Below are 20,177 nucleotides of genomic sequence, written 5' to 3'. Positions count from 1 at the left end.
TGCCTTGGTCATCACAGAAAGTGCATGAAATAGAAGTGTGGCAGAGTTGGACAAGGTTTTCATGCGTGTGGTAGAGTTGGGGTTTGCATTATGTTGGGTTGGGTTAGGTGGGTTGGGTTGCTATAACAGTGATATCTAAAGGAGGATAAAATCCCCATGGGGAGGTACATCAGGAAGGGCTGAGTAGTCCAGGAGTGATTTGAGGCCTTCTTGGTAGAAAAGTGGCCAGATGGTGGTTGGAGGCCAGCAACTAGCCCTCTTACCTAGGGCCAGGGGATTCATGCTGGGAGCCAGAGATTGTAATAAAGATCAGTAGGATCCATTTGGAGTTGGGAGAAGAGATTTTTCTTAAAGCAAATGAAAACTAAAACCACTGAGAGCTTTTATTGAATGAGTCAGGTGATAATAGAAGTGGCATAGGAGAATGATGAACTGTGTTCTTGATGTGTGGCAGTCATTTGGGACCTGAGGCTGCCCAGTGATTATAGTTAAATCACTTCATCCCACTTCAAAGTGATTTGCCTTACCACCTAGTATTTAAAAACTGATGCCAGTTCTTTTCTATAAGCTTTTCCCCTCTACCTCCCACTTCATTTGTAGTTGAAGTTTTAGTGTAAAGGGTCATGTTTTTCCTAGAACAGTCATGAAATACATTTTTTATTCTCTTGCAGAAAATGCAAATTCTTCTGGGGCTTGGGGAGTCAATAAAGTTGTCACTTTGACATCTGCTTTTCCTATTTTTGAAGATGGAAACAAAGAAAATTATGGGTAAAGAAACATCAAGTTAATATATCACTGGGGGGACACATGTCATACTGCCACAGGATGCCTGGAGGTGCCTGCAGGACTCAAGATGGTGAGGCAGCAGGGAGGGAATTTGGACTGTCTGCCAGGGTGGTCTGGTTCTGGCCCAGCTCTGCACTGATAAGCCTTTCTACCAACAGCTGGGAGCTTGTTGCCAGTGTTCTGCAGAGCCACAGTGCTGTGCATGGGTTCCAGGAGGGCAGAGCTCCAAGTGAAAGCACAGTAGAAAAAGGAAAGCATTAGAATTTGTCAAAGAACAGGATTCTCTGGTTTGAAATTGTTTCAGAATGTAGAGGAATCAGTGCAGCTGTCCGTACTGTGCTGTTTACATTTGCAGGATTGATAAGTGGGAAAGGAGGCAGCTTACACTGGGTAACGCTGCAGAGAGAATGTTTTAAGGCAGAGGCACATGATACTAGAGAGTGGTTAATAGTTTAAACTATGGAAAAAGAGGTATCTGGGTGAATTACAAGTGTCTTGGTATGGAGGAAATTCACACCGAGGCAGAATGGAGAAAGCATGACCAGCATGCAGAGAGAAGTTCCCTATCTCAGCCAGGCACTGGGAAAAGAGCTAAGGTGTTTCAAGGCATCCAAGGTATTTTATTGGCCATGCTTCTAATTGTTATTTTGTTCCTAAAAAAAAAATTGTAACAATTTAAAAACTAACAAAAATTGCATTTTCTACCCTCTCTTTGGTAACTGTTAGTCAACTTATATTTACATAGTCAGTTCACTTTTTCTGGAAGTGCAATAGTAAGAAACCCCTTAATAAATGAGGGGAGAATCTTTCTAACATTAGATCAAGTGGTAGCATTTATTTCATCACCATATTTTGCTGTTTTTGATTTTATAAATCTTTTCTTTAGGTTACCACAGCCTAAAAACAAGCCCACAGGAGCCAGGACCTTTGGAGAACGCTCTAGCAACAGACTTCCTTCAAAACCAAACGTAAGCCAATCTCTACTTCATCTGACACAGATCTGCCAAGTGATTATGCCACTCAAATGGTGTGATGTCTATAAAACCACAATATATTGTGCGAAGTAGAAAATCGTTATTCTACTTATTAGAATACTTGTTATTGTTCTAATATTGCTAGAATATTGTTTGACAATTATTTGAATACCTGTGATGTGCCAGATATCTAATATGTATAGGAAATAAAAATGTATTTGATATGATCCTTGCCCTCAAAGAGCCTTCCCTCTAGTAAGAACAAGCCACCTGGGGATATTTGTTTTTCCTAGACGGAGGAAGTGAGGCCTAAGTGGAATATCAGTGAGAAACCCAACAAATCTGAATCCAACTGAGATGGACCATCCTCAGCACAGCTCAGCAGGCACCCTTCACTGCCCAGTAGCCCACTGCATTCCACTACGGTGGCCTTTGTGTCCGTCCTCATTGACTTCCACCCTGGTCCTAAGTATACCCACAGTGTGCTCGATCCCCAGCCCCTGCCTGACCCCATGGCAGTGAGGCACCATTGAGAGCCACTGGCTCACCAAGCACCTCACTAGGACACCAAGTCCTGGCTCCTATTTGTAGTCCCTTGGGGGGTTGTTTGGATGAACTATTGCCTGGCTCCCTAATCCCTCTGATGATCTATTGAGCTTAAAATTTTCACAAATAATGAAGTGAATTGCAGACATAGTGCCATCACTTTAAAGGTACATTTTGTTGAACTATTACTTTTACCAAACCCACAATGCATTTTCCATATATCCTGATGCTAAACATAAGCCAGTACTTTATCTTATATCATCTGAAGAAGCAATCTGCCAGTTTCGCCTCCATTGGAAGAGATGGTGGATTTTATGAAGACAATGCAGAAGATATAAAAATTATGTGTGAGAACCAAACCCACATAAGTACAGTTATCTCATACTAGATAAAGGCACCATAAGCATACATTGAAGAAAAGATAGCCTCTTAACAAATGGTGCTGGGAAAACTGGAAATCCATCTAGAGCAGAATGAAATTGAACTCATATCTACTAGAAGAAAACTGGAAATCCATCTAGAGCAGAATGAAATTGAACTCATATCTACTAGAAGAAAATGTAGGCCCAACTCTTCATCATGTTCACTTAGGAACCAACTAAAATGCATGAAGCAAAATCAAGAATCAATAAATGAGATGGTGCCAAACTAAGAAGTTTAGCAAAGTAAACAATTGAAAACATGGAGAGAGGGAGAATTCTCTCCCCTACAGAATAAGAGAAAATCTTCTTCATCTGCCACTCAGGTAGAGCATTTCTCCAGCATATGCAAAGAAAACCCAAAAAACATAACACCAAAAAATGAAATAACCCAACAGTAAATAGTTAAAGGAACACAACAGGCACTTCACTGAAGAAGAAATACGAAAGGTCAAATCATATATGGAAAAACACTCAACATCTGCAGCAATTAGAGAAATGCAAATTAAAACTACACTGAGATTCCATCTCACTTTAGTCAGAATAGCAATTATCAAGAATACAAGTAACAATAAATGTTGACAAGGATGTGAGGGAAAAGGTCTACATCCATTCCTTATGGGACTGCAAATTGGTGCAACCACTCTGGAAAGCAATGTGGAGATCCCTTAGAAAACTTTGAATTAAACTACCATTTGGCCCAGTTATCCCATTCCTTAGTTTATACCCAAAGGACTTAAAAACAGTACTACAGTGACACAGCCACATCAGTTCACAATAGCTAGGCTATGGAACCAACCTAAGTGCCCTTCAGCGGGTGAATGGATAAAGAAAATGTGGTATATTTACACAATGGAACATTACTCAGGTATAAAGAAGAATGAAATTATGGCATTTGCTGGTAAATGGATGGAACTAGAAGCTATCATGTTAAGTGAAATAAGCCGATCCCAAAAAAACAAGGCCAAATATTCTCTCTGATATTGAAACGTTAATAAAAAAGGTACTTGTCATTCCGTTTCTCTATATGCTTAACAAAACACTGTTGAAATTTTAAGGACTGTTTGCTAATCTTGTTCTCAGAATGTGCTGTCCCTAACTGTGGACTGTCTGCTAATCTTGTTCCCAGAATGAGCTGTCCCCAACTGCCAAACTACAAAATGTAACTTCTCTCGCTGCCCTCTCCAAGGAAAGTATATAAGCTCTGCTCAAGCTGTTCTCAGGGCTCTATCTCTTTTTGCTATAGAGAGAGCCCTAGCATGCTGGTCTCCAAATAAACCCACCCTTCTGCTTTTGCATAAGACAGTCTCTTGCGGTCTCTTACTCCGACGTTTCGCCGGACCCTTACAATATGTGGATGCTAATACACAATAAAGGTGGGAGGCAAACAGAAGTTCATTGGATTGAAGGAAAGGGATGTAATGAAGGGAAGGGATGGAAGTAGAGAAGACAACAGAATGAATCCGATATAACTTTTCTGTGTTCATATATGAATACACAACCAGTATAACTCCACATCATGAACAACCACAGGAATAGAATCCTACGTTATACACCATGTATGTATAATATGTCAAAATACGGTCTACTGTCATGCGTATCTAAACAAATTAAAAAAATAAAAACCATGGGTGGCATTGTAAGGGCAACCAAAGGGGGTCATGAGCTATGGACCTGACTCAGCAATTTGTCTTTCCCTACAGACTCTAAAAAACTTGACCCGTAATTCTGTTCTTGGAGAAGTGCCTGATTCTAGGGGCTGGGGCAAGAAAAATACAAGATAAGTCTGGAGCATATTGTGCTAGAAAATTAAGGAAGGATTTTGGGTTTTGTTTTTTCCTATAAGAAAACCAAGAAAGATGTGGCATATCAAAAGAATATAGATGCCAACCTGAATGAGCCAATGGCTAAACCTAGAAAAATTTGAACAATAAGTAGAATAAAGTAATATTGAATTATCACCCAAGAAATAAAACAGATATTGATATAAATAAAAGGGAGCAAAGGATGATTCTTCCTTAGAGAAGAATTCCAAGTGATGTGGAAGGCATCATTAGAGTCCCAATAAAATAAATGCTATAGGCAAGATCCACTAAGGAACAGATATTGGTGAGTAAAACTTCAGGAAGAAACAGGCACTTCTGGAGCTTCCAAATATCTCACCACTGTTGATTCTGCGGTGGTTTAACATTTGTCCACAAATGCTTTAATGACATCCTAGAAGGTGGAGTTTAATTTACCTCCCTTGAGTTTGGGTAAGACATTTTTCCCATTCTCTAACAAATAGAGAATGGGAAAAATGGTTTCCCGTGAGGAAACCTCACAAATGCCTTCTCAGTGATTGGGTTTAACCTCACCAGGAACAAGCCTTGTGGCTAGCTAGCATGCATCCCCACTGTATAATGAGAAGGTCCTTTACCCCAAGTTTTCCCCAAAACCTATAATTCTAATCTACATGTGAGAAAACGAGCCCAAATTAGGGGGACATTCTGCACAGTTCCTGACTAGTGTTCACAAATTTCAGTGCAAGGAAAGAGTAGGAAGGACTGATAGATGGTCATAAACTAGAGGAGACAAAGTCAACAGGACAGTCCACATGCCATCCTGGACTGGATCCAGGACAGCCAAGGGATATTGGAGGGGACTTGTGAAATCCAGATAAGGACTGATAGCTACAAGTGGTGTTTAACTTTTTGAAATGTGCCAGGATCTAGAAGAAATTGACACTAGTGGGAGCTTAATGAAGGTTATATGAGACTGTGCCACCTTTGTAATCTTTCTATAAACCTGGAATTTTTTTTTTCAAATTTAAAGAAAAATGTAGAATTAAAATAAAAAATGTGACCCTTGTGTTGTAGTTCCACTGAGATGTATTAAAGATGAGGGGTAAAATGTTTTTTGGGGACAAAATCTCGCTGTGGTGCTCAGACTGGTCTCAAACTTCACGTGATCCTCTCACTTCAGGCTCCTGAATGGCAGGGATACATTCTGTACCACTGCACCCAGCTTGAAGTCTTAATGTCTAAATTTCACAGACAAAACAAGAAGATGGCGATTATTTTTCAGCTCCTCCTTTGTTGTAGGAAGTGCCTCATTCTGAAGAGTTTTTGGATGATTCAACCGTCTGGGGTATTCGCTGCAACAGAACCCTGGCACCCAGTCCTAAGAGCACAGGGGACTTCACCTCTGCTGCCCAGCTTGCATCTACCCCCTTCCACAAGCTTCCAGCAGACGCAGTGAACAATCTGGAAGATAAAGGTATGCGACATACTTTTTCAGTGTCTGTCTTCTACAAACATTAGTATTAGTTGGTTCATTACTATTATAGTGTTCTTGAAAATTCTAAGGGGGACGTTCGAAAACCATAAAGGGGCTTGGAATCCATTAATTGTTTTTTTCTTTGGCATACTAACTTCATAAAGTCCACATATTTTGAAAATTTAATAACAGATCATAGGTAGAAATGGGGGAAACTTATAGAAGCATATAAAGGCAAATATACAAAGTCCAAACCATTTGTACAGGAGTATGATTATGTTTTTCAAAAGTCAAGAGGGGAGCACTACAGATAATTATTTGAATGCTAAAAATACTAAACATGGTTTTTAATGAATAAAAAAATAGCCAATTTTGGTCCTTGATACATTTCTATAAATTTTTATTATTTCAGACATGCAGCCAAGGATACATTACACATAAAATAATTTTGTTTTTTAGTGTTTTGCTTCAAGGGAATAATGACAAAACTCACAAATAGTCTTTTATTTCTACTGCATCCCAAATATAGCACCCTATATAAAAGAGATATATATCTCTGAATTGAACCCTGATATGTGGCATTACATTGAGCACAGATAATTATTAGTTTTTTATTACCAACCTACAGTATAAATATTATGAGATCTGGGACTTTGGTACCATTTCAGTGACTACCAATTTACCAGCCAAACTCTGTCACTGCTGGTACTTCTTAAAAGCAATAATGAAATAACTGCCAAGGAATTTCACTTCACTAATCTCCTGAACCTGGCTGTGACCTGTCACCCATGCCAGTGACCACCTGTGTGGTCATCCTGTCTGGAGTGGACCTGCTGCTCTCTGGACTCTTTGTTCTTGAAGGATCATTATAGATCAGATGTCAAAACTGAAGTGCTCCCCTGTACGAGAGGGTTGAGTGATCTTGATTTTCCGCATCTTATCGCACTTTGCCATGGAACACTATTTTGAAATTATAATGAAAGTCATCATATAAAGGAATTCTAGAATTGTAACCATGTCAAATGGTATGCGCGTGCATATACATGCATGAAATGTTTGTGTCTCTCGTTTTTGTGTATTTCAGAAAGCATGATAGCAACGCAGTGCACCCATGTGCCGTTGAGTTCTTGTGTTGAGAATGTGGTGGAGCCCTTGAGAGACAGAAAGTTCAGGTAACTTGCAGTTGTGCCCTTCTCTGCATTTCCACTTGAGCTTTCCATGAGCTTTCCTTTTCCAGATGTAAGAGAATGCCTAATCCCATCCTAAACAACTCATAAAGTGCTTAACAATTGGCAGCTTGTAGTCAGAAGGTCCTCTAAGCCCAGTAATGAGCCCCCCTCTTGGTATCAGGACAGTGAGAGAAGCAGCTAGGGTGACAGAGTCTGCAACTGACTTGTACTCATTTGGGGATTAGAACTGGAAAGCCTTTTACCAAAAAGAGACCCTGCCATGTGAAGACTGTTGCAGAACTGGGCAAACACAGAATTGCTTTTCATACCCAGTAAAATTGAGAAAATTGATGACTTCCTTTAAAGAGAAGAGAAGGTACTTAAGCCTCCTAAGGAATAAGCAGTAAAGGTAGACTCGGCACCGTAAACCCCACCATGTCTGCGCAGGCTGTAAACCTCAGAGATCCTAACCAAGGCTGCCATCTTCTGGGTAACTATTTTATTCTAGACACAGTACTTACGCTTTTCCTGGACTCTGTCTTTCAGTTAGCCCTTATAATAACTGAGTTGTGGGGACTATTCTTTCTTTTTCCATTATAGATAAGGAAATTGAGTCTCAGATAAATTATTGACTTAAAGTCATAAGGCTGCAAATTTACAGAATTGGAGTGTGAACCTGTATTTGTCTGAGTGCTGACCCCTTCTTCTCACTGCCTCCTATTAGAAACCCACAAGGCACAAGTTCAATTAAAAAGCAAAAATATATTGAATTTGCATTAATTTTATTATTGATGTTAATCACTTTCTATATGTTTAGGTTCATTTATTTTTTTTTCTTAAGTAATTTCTGTTCACATCTTTTATCCAATCATTTGTTTATTTGGGTCACAGTTGAATGAGGTTTTTGATAACAAGAGCCATCAGGAGTGGCTAAGCCCAGCCAGACCTTTGACTCACAAGAATGCCATAAGCCATCCTTGATGTAAGATTAACTTAGAAGTACATAGGGCAGAAATCCCAGTTGCTGGCTGGGTGCATCCTACCCAAGGAACTGTTGTCTTTGGCCCCATGTGACAGTTCAGTTGCAAGGAAGCAAGGCTCACATGAACCAAGTGCAGGATCCTCGCTTAAGAGCCTTATGCAACACCTCCATCAGGTCCCAGGGTGCCCATGAGAAAACCCACTGGGCACAATTTCAATTAAAAACCAAAATTTATTGAATTTGCATTATTTTATTATTGGTGAGTTAACCATTTTCTACATGCTTATGCTAATTCATTTTTTTTTCTGAAAAATGAATAACTGAAACTATGGGTTCCTAGCAGATATTTGTAATTCTACTCCAGATACAGTTAACCAGTGAGGGTTATTTTTAACCATAACCAATGGTGACAGAGTAAGTTTTTAGGGGAAAAGAGCTAACAGTTAACAGACTCAGATTCTTATGGACAAGACAGAAAGATTTTGTTAATCATTTATGCATTGACAGTAATTTGGATACCCATGTTACCAGTATCGGTAGTATAAGGTATGGAAACAATTTTTCAATGTACAGGTAAGGTACCCCTAGTGTCTATTTGAGAAGCCAAATAGTGGCCAGTACTATTTGAACTATCATGGTCTTGGGAAACTAGGGAATACTAAGAAATTGTTGCAGTTGAGAAAGGGACATATTTATTTGTGATGTATATGTATAGATGTAAGGGTTAAATGTGGGTGTAGAGATATACATGATTGATTCTCATTGTTCCTTGTAGTGTATACTGGACACTTGTCCAGGGGAAATACATGCTTATCCTGTTGCCATGTTTGTTTAAAGTCACCTTATTTAACACATATTACTCATGACTTACATTGCACTTGTGCCTGGATGAGGCTTACCTGTTTTCTCTGTAAGGCATCTCAGAGCCTTCTATGTTTAGGAACAATAGACACACTTCAGCAAAACACCTGAAATCCCAACAAAAAGCACAGAAATGCAAAAACCATGGCATTAGACTCCAAGCAGGGCAGTGAGGAGCATAAGCTGTAGGCTTCACCTTGCTCCACCTGGCCTGGGAACACGCACCCAGATTTTTCATTTCTCTAAAGTCTGCAAATGACTGAAAATTATAGAATGTTGATCTGGATGTTTACGTAAATTTTAACACATAGGTGCATTCACAAATCTGAAACCTATGAATGGGAATCAGCTGTGTATGCATGTATATACACACACCCATATGTATGGAAATGTGTAGGATTTTGTTAGATTGTGGTTGACATTTTTTTGTTGTCTGAATGTTATAAAAGAAGTCATTTTTAGAAAGAAGTTAGATATCCAGTCTTGATCATAGCAGTGCTGCTGAGATACCCTTTCTCTCGACATTCCCTGCTAAATAATACCAAGCATATCACCACCCCCATTTATCTAGTATATCATCATGTCTTTGATTTTTATTTCTATTAATATTGGACTAGCTTTGTATTTGCCTATAGTTGTGTAAGAAAATGATTTAATCAACTCAAGCTGTGCAGCATATTTGAAGTGACATTCCTAGAATGAAAAGGAAACTCTGTTGTAGAACTTTTGTGTGATCAAGTCCATTAGGCTTCTAATAATAGGGTGTTTTGATTTTCTCTATAATTTTCTTCACATCCAGTTCAATTCAAGAGAAGAGCCCAGAAGGCACATGCCCCAGAGACCTCTCTTTGGCATCCTTGTACCATTTCAGCCAGCCTGCCCCGGGTGCTGCACTTACCCAGGAAGCTGTACGGGGCCTTGAAGCTTGTAAACTCACAGACACTGACCGTGCCGTTGTGGAGGACCTGTCCGATGCCAGTGCCAGGCCCCAAGAAGACCGGATGCAGATGGGTCCCCATGGGGATGTCAGTGCTCCAGGTGTGCACAGAGGCTCAGGCTTAGTCATGCCATTAGGACCACAGCATAGGAAGAGCTGTTCTGTGGAAGAACTCAGAGGGGGACCCGTGTGCCATTGAGTAGAACCTACAGTCAGACACTTCTCACTGTACTGAAGTGCAGTCCAGCAGGAATGTACTTGAAGGGCAAATCGATCCATTTTAATTTTAGATTTCAAGTTAAGTACTGTTGGAAGAGGGAATTGGAATTCAAGGGCCTACTGTGTGTCAGGCATTTAATCTAATGCTGTTTTCCCCACTTTACAGAAAAGTCAACAGAGGGTCAAGATTAAAGAGATCCCTCCTACTACCCCTTGTCACCCAGACAGTCTCACCTACTGGTAGAGAATATGGACCAGAGATAGAGTGGCTAGGGGACAAGGCTAGGTTCTACCCTAGCAGTCCTTTCATAATTGCCACTAATAAGAATACGTTATTATTCTAAGTTGGAGAGAAACCTTCATCTTCCCTTTAGAAATTGTTTTCTATCTTAGACCAAAGTACAACTCATGTGCAAATTGTGTTTTGTGGGTATGAGTGGGCAAGCAGTTAAAGACCGTGTATCTGTCTGAGCACATTTGAGGTCACTAACCAACCCCATCTGTGCCTTAAATGTGCAGCCATCACTGCTAAAGGCAGGACCTAGCATTTTAGGTGAGCGGAGTGAGATGCAGATGATATCCCTTTGTCACCCTGAATGTTGATTTAAACTTTCAAATCCAAAATGGCAGATGGTCAACTGCACAACTCCCAGTTCTGACTTTTGGAAACAATTCTCTATTACTTGAATCAATGCTCTCTAAAGGATGAGACTTTTGAAAGCTTAATTAATGAATGAATGTCTCCACTTGCTTTATCTAAAATTTATTAAGTAAAATCTTTGAATACTGAACTCATGTTTCTTTTCTTATTCCTGTTCCTTTAAGACTTCACTATTGAGAATCCGTGGGATGATAAGTTGATTCTCAAACTTCTGTCTGGGCTTCCTAAACCAGTGAGTTCCTATCCAAATACTTTTGAGTGGCAGTGTAAACTTCCGTCCATCAAGCCCAAGACTGAATTTCAATTGGGTAAGAACTTTATGGGTGATATAGCTTTGAATTCTTGTTCATCCATGGAACGTTGATGGTGATTCATGTGTATGTGAGATTCTCCTCCTGTCCCCCAGCCCCAGTAAAGAGTTACAGCTACAGTATTGAGAAATCTTGTTAATCCATGGCTATAGAACCATGAGTGCTGTTGGACTGGAACCCATTTAAGTCGGAGATCTCTATCAAAGTAAAAATGCACGTGCTTAGGCTGGGGAAGCTCAGCAGCAGAGCACTAACCTGGCATGTGTGAGGCTGCGGGTTTGATCTCCAGAACTGCAAAATTTTAAAAATGCAGTTAGACTATTTAAGAATTTCTTACAGATTTTATAGTCAAAAACAGGCATTGATAACAAAATGAGGATTTTTTTTTTCCATTCTGACCACTTTTCAATATACTGAGGCACTAAGGACGTTGATAATAAGCACATGTGCAACTGTCACCACAATCTTATTATAAGTTTTTATCATCCAAATGGAAACTTGGTTTTTTTTTTTTTTTTTTTTTTTTAGTACTGGTGCTTGAACCCAGGACCTCACACGTGCTATGCAAGGACTACTACTGAGCTACATCTTTGGCCTTTTTTATTTTATCTTGAGACAACGTATCCCTACATTGCTCAATCCAGTGTCAAACTTGTGATCCCCCTGCCTCAGCCTCCTAAGTAGCTGGGATTACAATATGCACCACCACACTTGGCAGAATGGAAACTAATTCTGTATGGACAGTGTGTGTTACATGTTTCTTAAGAAGAGGGATAGTATTATATACTCATTTGATAATATTTCTGGAAAACTCTTGAAGAATACTCAAAACTAAAATAGTTGGCTTAGTGGGAGTGGGAAAGTGGGTGGTTGTGGATAAGGCGAGAGCAAGGCTTTTCACACATAGAGCCGCAGTAGGCCTTCAGAACAATTGAGGGGCCATCAGAGTTCCCCATGCCTACCTCCCTGCCCCTCCCAGATCCTCTGTTAGCGTCTTGAATAAGTGTGCCTGCTGATTGTGACAGTGATAAGCCAGTACCGGTATGTGGCCAAAGTCCACGATTTCCTTCGAGGTTCCCTGTACTGTGCGTTCTGGGGTTTGGAACGCTTGGCAGATCTCCTCGCTGCAGGGCACTTCAGAATAATTGGCCTGCCTTGAGTCTCCTGTGCTTTCCCCTTCTCCCCTTCCTCTGCACCCCAGAAGCCCTGGCAGACACTGACTGGGCCCTTTATTCCACAGTTGGCCTTTTCTAGAATGTCATGTGTTTGAAATTACAGTTTGTAGCCCATCAGGCCATTTCCTGACACTTAGCAACAGAATTTAAGGCTCCTCTTTGCCTTTTCATGGCTTGCTAGCTTTTTTTGAATCACTGAATAGTCCCCACCGTCTGGATGGCCCTGTACCCCACAGCTCATTTACCCATTTACCTACTAAAGGCCACCTCATTGCTTCCAACTTTTGGCAATTATGAATAAAGTTGCTTTAAACATTGTATGTAGGTTTTTCTATGGACGTATTTTTAACCCATTGAAGTAAATACCAAGGAGTGTGATTGTTGGATTTCGAGGCATGAATATACACTCATCCCTCAGGTCTGCACAGGCTAGCTCTAGGAACCCAGTGGGTGCCAAAGTCCATGATGCTCAAGTTTCTCATATAAAATGGGTAGCCGTGCATATAACTTAACATATACTTTAAATAATTTTGAGGTTACTTACAATACTTTGTACAGAGTAAGTAGTTGATATGCTCTATTATTTAAGGAATAATGATTTAAAAATATTTGTACATATTCAATCTATAGTTGGTTAAGTTTATAGATTTGGGGACTGGGGATGTGGCTCAAGCGGTAGTGCGCTCGCCTGGCACGCATGCGGCCCGGGTTCAATCCTCAGCACCACATATAAACAAAGATGTTGTGTCCGCCAAAAACTAAAAAAATAAATATTAAAAAAAATTCTCTCTCTCTCTCTCTTTAAAAAAAAAAAAAAAAAGTTTAGATCCTCATATACAGAGGGCTGAGTGTTTGCTTATATGAGAAAGTGCCAAGCTCTGCTAGTGTGGCCATACCATCTGTGTCTTTATCAGCAGTGAGCAAGAACTCCCTGCTACACCCTCGCAGCTTTTGCTGTTGTTTTTACCCTTCTGGTAGGTGTGCAATAGTGTCTCACTATTTCAGGGTGACAACAGTGATGTTCACCAGTGAGAGTGAACATTTTTTCATGTGTTTACTTGCTGTCTGCATACTTTTAATGAGCTATGTGTTCAGATCTTTTGCCCATTCTTTAATTGTCATATTGTTAAATATCAAGAATTTCTCAAATAGTTTAGATAGCAGTTCTTTATTAGATACTTGTTTTGCAAAGATTTTCTCCCAGTCTGGTTTGTCTTTCTATTTTTTTTTAAATTGTGTCTTTTAAAGCACAGAAGTTTTAATATTAATGAAGTCCAGTTTATCAGGTTTTTTTTTCCCCTACAGGTCATGCTTTTGGTGTTACATCGAAAAACTCATTGCACCAGTGGAAACTTAAATAGTCTTCTGTAATCTTTTCTAGAAGTTTTATAGTTTTGTTTTTTCCGTTTCGGTCTATGCTCCATTTTGAGTTAACCTTTGTGCAAGGTATAAGGTGTGTGTCTAGGTTCATTGTCACTTGTGCATGTCTGAATGCTTGGCACCACTTACTGAAGACACTGTTTCTCATGTTTGATCCTTTGCCCAAGAGCAGTTCTAAGTCTGTGTGGTTCTGTTCTGGACTCAGCTCTTTTCCATGGGTTTGCTTGTCTCTTGCCAGCACCACAGGGTTATGGTCAGTCTCAGAGTGGGATGAAGTCAGCCCTTTACTTCCTTCTTCCATCTCAATATTGTGTTGACTTTCTGGGTCTTTTGCCTTTCCATATAAACTTTAGAATCAGTTTGTTGGTGTTCACAAAATAACTTCTAGATTTTTATTGAGATTGCATTTAGTCAAATTGGGAAGAGATGACATCTTGACAAAATTGAATCTTATCCCTGTACATGGAAATCTCTCCAATTAAATCTCCTTGATCTTTCATCAGAGTTTAGGTTTTCTCATATAGATCTGGTACATAATATATATTATTACCTAAGTATTCTTTGTTTTTTAATTTCTCATTCTAATTGTGTATTTCAGGAACATAGGGAAGTAATTGTATTTTATATATCTGCTTTGTGTCCTATAAGCTTTCTGTATCCACTAATAGTTCCAGGAGATTTTGTTAGTGTTGATTCTTTAGATAGTCCTGTCATCTATAAAGAAAGATAGTTTTATTTCTTCCTTTTCCAATCTGTATACTTATTTTTTTAAAATGTCTTATTGCTGGGCTGGGGATGTGGCTCAAGCGGTAGCGTGCTCACCTGGCATGCGTGTGACCCGGGTTCAATCCTCAGCACCACATACAAAGATGTTGTGACCACCGAAAAACTAAAAAAAATAAATAAATAAATATTAAAAATTCTCTCTCTGTCTCTCTCTCTCACACTCTTTCTTTTAAAAAAAATTAAATAAATAAATGTCTTATTGCACTAGGTGGGAATTCTAGTACAATGCTGAATAGAAATGATAAGAGACATCCTCACCTCATTCCTGACCTTGGGGCTGCATCTATGTAGTGTATCACCATCAGGTCTAATGCTGGCTATAGGTTTTGTACATGTTCTTTATCAAGTTGAAGTTTCTCTGTTGCTAGTTTGCTCAGAATTGTTATGAACGGATGTTGGATTTTATCAAATGTTTTTCCTGCATATGTTAATATGATCATGTGATTATATTATGTGATTATTCTTAGCCTGTTGGTATGATGGGTCAGGTTAACTGATTTTCAGATGTTGAGCTATCCTTGTGTTTCTTGGATCATTGCTATGGTTTGAATGTCCCCTTCAGATGTCATGTTTAAATTTAATTGCTATTGTCACAGTTTAAGAGGTGGGATCTTTAAGAGTTGATTAAGCCATGAAGGCATACCCTTACGATTGAACTGAGGCCATTGTTGCTGGGTGGGTTAGTTGTAATGGGGGTTCTGGCAGGCCATCTCCCGCCTCACCCTCACCATGTGATGCTCCTACCATCTTAGGATGGACGATGAAGATCCTCACCAGTTCTAGCCCCTCAATCTTGGACTTGTCAGCTTTTGGAACTATGAGCCAAATAAATCTCTTTTCTTTATAATTTATCCAGTTCATAATATTCTGTTATAGCAGCAGAAATCAGACTAAGACAGTCGTGGTATATAACTTACTGTATACATTGTTGGATTTTACTTGCTAATGTTTTGTTAAGATTTTTACATTCATGAGAAGTATTTGTCTGTAGTGTTTCCTATAATATCTCCATCTGGTTTTGGTAACCTGGAAATGCTGACCTCATAGAATGAATTAGGAAGTATACTCTACCACTATTTTCTGGTAGAGATTATAGAGAATCTCTATAATTTCTTCCTTACAGATTTGATAGAATCTGTCAGTGAGTGCATCTGAACCTGGTGCTTTCGGCTTTAGAAGGTTATTAGTTATTAATGCAATTTCCTTAATAGATGCAGGACTATTCCAGTTATCTAATTCTCTTTATGAGCTTTGATAGATTTTGTCTTTCAAGGAATTGGTTCATTTCATCTAAGTTTTTCTCACTTGTGAACATTATGTTCTGAATACTCTCTTATTATGTCTTTAGCGTCCATGAGCCTTTCATTTCTCATTATTTGTGTCTTTTTTTTTTCTTAGCTTACCTGACTTGATGTTTATCAATTTTATTAATCTTCTCAAAAACACAATTTTTGGAGTTTTCTTATTTTTCTCTATTGATTTCTTTCATAATATTTTCTTTTGTTTACATTTAATTAGTTCTTTTTTCTTAAGTTCCTAAGGTGGAACCTTAAATCATTAATTTTGTATCTTTTTTTTTTTGTTATTTTTATTCTTACTTTTTTGTAAACAATTCTTTTTTAAAATGTGTTATTTTTAGTTATATACTCTTTCTTCTTTTCTAAGTCCTTCATGAGACTTCTTCAATCCATGTGTTATTCAGAAGTGTGTTTAATCTCCCAAGATGTAGGGGCTTTCCAGCTGTCTGCGTTAATGGATCCCCAGTTTAATTCCACTGTGGTCTGAGAGCAGACATTATATGATTTCTATTCTTTTAAATTTGTGAGGGTGTATATTACAGCACAGAATGTGGTCTGTCTTGGTGAATGTTCCAAGTCAGTGTGAGAATGTCATATATTCTGTAAATGTCATTCAGATCCAATTTTCTGTTTAATGGTCCATTTCTTTTTTTTTTAATGTTTATTTTTTAGTTTTAGGTGGACAATATATTTATATTTTACACAATATATTTATTTTTTTATTTTTATATGGTGCTGAGGATTGAACCCAGTGCCTCACACATGCCAGGCGAGCCCTCTACCAGTTGAGCCACATCCTGAGCCCCTTAATGGTCCATTTCTGATGGAAGGATATAGGAATCTCCAAGTGTAATAGTGATTTGCTTGCATTTCTATCAATGCATGCCTCATATATTTTCACATTCTTTTCATGAGATGTATACACAACATGTCCTGTTGGAGAATTAACCCCTTTTTCATTCTGTAATGCCCCTTTTATGCCTGTTAATTTTCCTTGATCTGAAATCTGCTGTATGGAATTAATACAGCTATTTCTGTTTTCTTGAGATAACTGTTAGCATCCTATATCTTATTAACTGTTAATCTGCATTTGTCGTTATACTTTCAATGTGTGTGTTTTCATTGGTGGGTGAAGATCATTGGTGTTCTGAGTGATTATTGATATAGCTGGACTCATATTTCATTTGTTAGTTTTCTAGTCATTACACTTGTTCTTTGTGGGTTTTTTCCCCCCACTCTCTGCCTTCTTTGGCTTTGAATTATTTCATATTCTGTTGCGTCTCCTCTCTCAGCATATCAATAATATTATCTTTGTCACATTTGCAAGTGGATTCTGCAGAGTGTGCAGTATATATACACTCAGAGCCAGTCCAAGTCCACTTTCCGATAGCACGTCACCCCCTCACAGCAGGGCCCACACCATGCGGCAGGGGTGTCATTCCCTCCCTCCTGCCCACCTCTTCTGTCATTGCTGCTGTTGGTTTCACTTATCCACTGGTATGCCACCACTAGGTGGACACTATTGTTTTGAACAAATGGGTTTTTGTTAGATAATTTAGAATAAGAAACATCAAGTATTTTACTTAACACTCTTTGAGTCTAAGTTTCTGGCCTATATTATCTTCCTTCTCTCTGAAGAACAGTGCACGTTTACCAGTGACAGATTCCCTCCATTTTTGTGTAAGAAAGTCTTTATCCTTCACTTTTGAAGGATAGTTTCATGAAGTAGAGCATTCTAGCTGGTGGTTTTTCTCTTTCAGCCCTTTAAATGTTGTACTGCACACTCTTGCTTGTGTGGTTTCTAAGGAGAAATCTGATGTACTTATCCTTGTTCTTCCGGAAGTAAGCTCTTTTTATAGCTATTTCTATTTTGTAGCATTTTTCAAAATTTTCTTTGTCTTTGATTTTCTGCATTTTCTTTGTGATGTGCCTAGGTGTAGGTTTTTCTATCTGTCCTGCCTGGTATTCTCTGAGATTCCAGGATCTGTGGTTTGGTGTTGGTCTTGAATTTTTGAAAACTCACACTTTTTTCTTTTCAATTTACATTTCAGTTTTTCTCTTAGGGTGTCCTGGAGCTCACTGATTCTTTCCCTGGCCGTGTACAGTCTACTAAAAGACATTCTTGGTTTCTGGCACAGAGTGGGTTTTTTATTTCTAGCATTTCTTTTTGCTTCTTTCTGCTTATTTGACCTATTTGTTCTTGAAAATTGTCTCCTTTTTCTGTTAGAATCCTTAGCACATTCATAACAATTTTAAAAACTATCCTGGTCTGATAATGCTGAAATCTCTGCCCATTTCCAGTGCTTGCTCTGCCTCCTCAAGCTGTGTTTTGTCTTTTAATATGCCTTGTCAATTTTGTTGCTGGCCAGACCTGATGGACTGTGTAAATGGAACTGAGATAGTTAGGCTTTGGTGTAACCTTTATCTGGCTAGAAGTTAAGCTGTGTTGTCTTCCCTGTTGCCTTTAAGGTTCCCTAGAGACTTTCTTTTTATACTAGGGATTAAACTCAGGGGCATTTTATCACTGAGCACATCCCAGTCCTTTTAATTTTTTATTTTGAGACAGGGTCTCACTAAGTTGCCTCCTTAGTCGCTGAGATTGCAGACGTGCACCAAACAACCGAGAGTCATCTTCTTAGATAATCTGAGGAGTACTATCCTTCCCATTGCTAATTCCAGCGTGGTGTCTGCTGTGAATCTCTGTGTCTTCCTCTCCGTCTCCCCACTTTGGGTGCAGCAGTTTTCCCTCTGATCTCAGTTTTTTAATAGTTCAAGAAGAGCTGTTGAATTTCAGTTGTCCAGTTACTTTCTTGCCATAAAAGTGGAGTGACAGCTTTCAAGCTGCTTATGTGCTAGACTGGAAGTCACAGATTTTTTTTTTTAAATATATATTTGATTTTGAATGGGAGGATTATTTTTAGAATTTTTAAGAATCAAATGCAACATCACCATGGTCTTTTTCTCCAAAATCAATAACCCCAGTGTAACCACAAGGAAAATATAAACAAACCCAATTTGAAGGACATCTGACTAGTACTCTTTGGAACTATCAAGGTCAATTAAAAAAAAAAAAAAGACAAGAAAAGTCTGAGACATGTCACAGGCTAGGAGTAGCCATGGAGATAGAATGACTAAATATAATGTATCCTGAAACACAGAAAAACTAGTGAGTCTGCAAGTGTGGATTTCAGTCAGCAGCAGCAGCACTCCTCGGTTGGTTCCTTGTCTATGACATAAGAGCCATGTGGGATGCAGAAACTCCGCTTTCTTGGCCACTTTTCTATCAATCAAAAACTATGTAAAATTAAAAGTTGAATTAAGTATTTTAAATTGTCTATTGCAAATGTTTGCTATCATTTTATTTTGCCCTTTTTATTTTAATTTTTTTGTTTTGTTTTAATAAAGTTTTATTTTTCCAAATGCACAGTTGCTTGGACCTGCTAGTGCATCTGCACAGCAACAGGGGCATCTCCATCTCAGTATTTCTGGTGTAAATTACTTGAGCTCTGTGCTTTGACACCAGTTTGAAAAGTCCTTTACTGAGGAGCTCCTGAAGGGCTGCCCTGGCCAAGGAACCGCAAGTCCTTATCCCTCGAAGACCCCAGCTGTGCTTAGAAGCTCGGAGTTGGGAACGTCCTTACAGAGTTTGTCATAAGTAGCTTTGTCAGACAAGACTAGATGTTGAGCTTGCCCTAATCTTTGCCTTCGGACCACTTCTTCTTTTCAGCGTTGCTCCAGATTTATTCACTGGGCCCTTGCCTTTCTTGGCCGACCTTCCGGCATCTCTCTTCTTCTTGTCACCCTTGAGCAGCGTTGCAAAGCCTGGAGAGCAGCACCAGCTATTGGAGCCTGGTCAAGATGTCTTTTTTATTTTTATCCTATTGTAAAATGTGTTTATTTCAAAAAGCTTTATGTATCACTTCAGGGAGGATTTCTCCTGTCATCTGCCTGCAAGATGGGCAGCACAGGTGCTGCTCAATTTAAAATGCGAGAACCTTGATGGGGAGGCACTGAGTGCCCAAACCCACGCACCTTAGTGACCCCCGCAGGCTGCCCTGAACTTGGTAAGGGGGCTCTTGTTGCAGGTATTTACTTCCTTTCATCTAAGCCTGTAAAACATTTCCCAAGCAACTGTGGCCATTTTTATTTATGAAAGCAATTCAAGTACAAAGAAAATTTTACAAATTCTTCATTTGGATAAAGTCCTTAATATTTTGAGCCCATTTGTCATTTTGACACATTTATCTCTTCCCAGGTTCTTCACTGGTCTACGTCAATCACCTTGTTGGAGAAGGGGCCTTCGCCTAAGTCTATGAAGCTACCCAGGGAGATGTGAATGAGACCAAAAATAAACAGAAATGTGTCCTAAAGGTAAATGGTGCAAATACATTTTTGAACTGTAGAGAAATGATTTT

At 39.0% G+C, this 20,177-nt stretch overlaps 1 pseudogene across 1 annotated transcript in view; it reads left to right on the top strand.

The window, feature by feature from the left end:
• LOC144369112 (mitotic checkpoint serine/threonine-protein kinase BUB1-like) overlaps positions 1-20,177 on the top strand; it is a 79,563-nt pseudogene that overhangs the window by 32,686 nt on the left and 26,700 nt on the right. The window contains exons 13-19 of the transcript XR_013428563.1: positions 672-768; positions 1,673-1,754; positions 5,809-5,983; positions 7,068-7,155; positions 9,795-10,033; positions 10,977-11,120; positions 20,018-20,133. The product of XR_013428563.1 is annotated as a mitotic checkpoint serine/threonine-protein kinase BUB1-like (transcript). The remainder of the gene's footprint in view (positions 1-671; positions 769-1,672; positions 1,755-5,808; positions 5,984-7,067; positions 7,156-9,794; positions 10,034-10,976; positions 11,121-20,017; positions 20,134-20,177) is intronic.

Source organism: Ictidomys tridecemlineatus, chromosome 12 (assembly GCF_052094955.1).
Source record: "Ictidomys tridecemlineatus isolate mIctTri1 chromosome 12, mIctTri1.hap1, whole genome shotgun sequence".
Lineage (NCBI taxonomy): Eukaryota > Metazoa > Chordata > Mammalia > Rodentia > Sciuridae > Ictidomys > Ictidomys tridecemlineatus.
The sequence above is the reverse complement of the archived record's forward strand: the minus strand, read 5'-3'. Positions and strand labels throughout refer to the sequence as shown.